This window comes from Arachis duranensis, chromosome 5 (assembly GCF_000817695.3).
Source record: "Arachis duranensis cultivar V14167 chromosome 5, aradu.V14167.gnm2.J7QH, whole genome shotgun sequence".
Taxonomy (NCBI): Eukaryota; Viridiplantae; Streptophyta; class Magnoliopsida; order Fabales; family Fabaceae; genus Arachis; species Arachis duranensis.
The window spans coordinates 36,868,168-36,871,221 of NC_029776.3; positions in this window are offsets into that span (position 1 = coordinate 36,868,168).

A 3,054-nucleotide genomic window follows, 5' to 3' on the forward strand; every position below is an offset into this window, starting at 1 on the left:
TCACAGTCATTCAATCCCAGAATCCTACTCGGAATACCATAGACAAGGTTTAGACTTTCCGGATCCTCATGAATGCCGCCATCTATCTAGCTTATACCACGAAGATTCTGTTGGGGAATCTAAGAGATATGCGCCCGGCCTAGAGTAGAACGGAAGTGGTTATCAGTCACGCGCGTTCATAGGTGAGAATGATGATGAGTGTCACGAATCTCACATTCATCAAAGTTAAGTATAACGTATATCTTGGAATAAGGATAGAAGAGAATTGAATAGAAAGTAATAATAATTGTATTGAAACTTAAGGTACAGCAGAGCTCCACACCCTTAATCTATGGTGTGCAGAAACTCCACTGTTGAAAATACATAAGTAAAAGGTTCAGGCATGGCCGAATGGCCAACCCCCTGAGTGATCAAGAGACCGAATATTCAAAAGATTAAACTGTCAAAAGATGTCTAATACAATAGTAACTTATCCTATTTATACTAGACTAGCTACTAGGGTTTACATGAGTAAGTAATTGATGCATAATCCACTTCCGGGGCCCACTTGGTGTATGTTTGGGCTGAGCTTGACCTATCCACGAGCTGAGGCTTCTCTTGGAGTTGAACTCCAAGTTATAACGTGTTTTGGGCGTTCAACTCTGGATCATGACGTGTTTCTGGCGTTTAACTCCAGACAGCAGCATGTACTTGGCGTTCAATGCCAAGTTACGTCGTCAATTTCCGAACAAAGTATGGACTATTATATATTTCTGGAAAGCTCTGAATGTCTAATTTCCAACGCCGTTGAGAGCACGCCATTTATAGTTCTGTAACTCCAGAAAATCCATTTCGAGTGCAGGGAGGTCAGATTCCAACAGCATCAGCAGTCCTTTTGTCAGCCTTTTTCAGAGTTTTGCTCAAGTCCCTCAATTTCAGCCAGAAATTACCTGAAATCACAGAAAAACACACAAACTCATAGTAAAGTCCAGAAATATGAATTTAACTTAAAAACTAATGAAAATATCCCTAAAAGTAGCTTGAACTTACTAAAAACTACCTAAAAACAATGCCAAAAAGCGTATAAATTATCCGCTCATCAGTAAGCCACGTTTTGCTCTTCGAAATTCCAGCATTGTTTTCGAGTTTTATGAGCAAAAATGTTGAGATTTTGGGCTCTTTGATGTTATAGGACCCAAATCTCTTGAAGGAGAAGGTTAATCTTGTCTCCTTGGACCTTGGGTGTGGTAAGATTCTCAACCCCAGTGTAATTTGTTGTTCTATGATGTTTGGGTATTGAGATGTTGTGTATGGGTATGACGATTGTGGCTTAGGTTGTGTATGTATGAATATTGGAGCTTGATTGGTGATATTGAAAAGCTCAAAAAGGGATTTGGTGGTGAAAAATCTATTCTTGGAGGTGTTGAGGCCTTGAGAGCTTGTGGATAAGTGATTTGGAAGTGCTCCGGTTGAGCTTGGGAAATCGGCTAAGGTATGGTTTCGGTTTCCCGTATCTAATATGTAATGTGGTAGAAAATACTTAGGCTAGAGACCCTAAGATAGGCATTGAATGGTTGATGTTGTTGAATGATTGAGATATATGATGTGGTCATATATGTGATGATGATTATTGATGCCTTGGTGGTATGATGTATGAGAAATATGCATGTTGTGATATATGCTTGATGATTGGTTATGGTTGAATTGTGGGTTGAACCATGTTGATGGTGAGTATGATATTGATTGTGTACAATGATGATTTATTGGAATTGGTGTTGTTGAGAATTGGCATGAGGATGAGTATATGATATGTCAATATGTTTGAGTTTGAGCCACTTGGGTGAAGTGGGTTAAAATGATGGATAGTGATTTTGTAAAATTTGGTAATGTGTCAATGTGTGAGTTGAGGAGGCTTGATGTTGAATTTGATATATATATTGATTGATTTCAAAGAAAATGGATGAAATTGGCATGTTTTGATTGATTTTGAAAAGAGTTGAAAATGGCCTGTTTGAAAATGGCACTTTGTGGATTTTATGAAAAACATGGTTTTTGGGCATACTTTGACGGGACATAACTTGGACTACGGATCTCTATTTTGTGCCAAATCTGTTTAGAAATGAAATTGGATCCGGGATGTCCATGTCGTTCGAAGAACCGGTGAAAAATGATTTAAAATGAGGAAGTTATGTCTGTTGGAAGATTGGGGTTTAAATCGGTGAATTCTGCAGCTTTTAACTTAGAAAATTTTTAGCAGAACGACTCCTCGCGCGTAGGTGCACTTGGCGCGTACGCGCCGTTCTTCTAGAAAATGCCATCCACGCGTGCGCGTGATGTGCACGGGCGCGCCGATGGTGCTGCACCCAATGCCCTGCCATTTTTCAGAGAGTTATGCCAGAACTGTGCTAGTGTTGTGCCTGGGGCACGAGAACACCCACGCGTACGCGTGGTTGACGCGTACACGTCGATTGGCAAATTTTTAACCCACGCGTTAGCTTGCATGACGCTTGCGCGTCGATGAGTTTTTGAGGCCATCCACGCGTGCGCGTAGAGTGCGCGTACGCGTGGCCCTGTTTTCATCCCAAAGTTGATTTTTGAGTTTTAAAAGCCAAATTTCATACTTCTAAGCCTCCGATTTCACCACTTATATCTTAAATCATTATGATATGTCTAGCTATGAGAAGAAGGCTAGCGAATGTGGTAACTTGCGAGTGAAGCAAGGGGAAAATGAATGATCATTGAGGATCAAGCATGATTATGTGAGATGCGGAGGATGGTGGTGGAAGTGCTTGTTATGCCATGGGCCGAAAGGTCGTATTTGTTAATGAGATGGCTAGTTATGGATTTAACCGTGATGTCAATGGGCTGGTTATGGATTTAACCGTGATGCCAATGGGCTGGTTATGGATTTAACCGTGAGCCGGAATGGCTGTGTATGATATGAACACGGCGGAGCCATGATTATGGCCATGTACAAATGCATATATGCTGTTGAATGAATTGTGAATGTTGCACTTCCATTATCGGAGATGAGAGTTTCCCTGGGAGAAAGCAGTGGCTAGCCACCATGTGCTC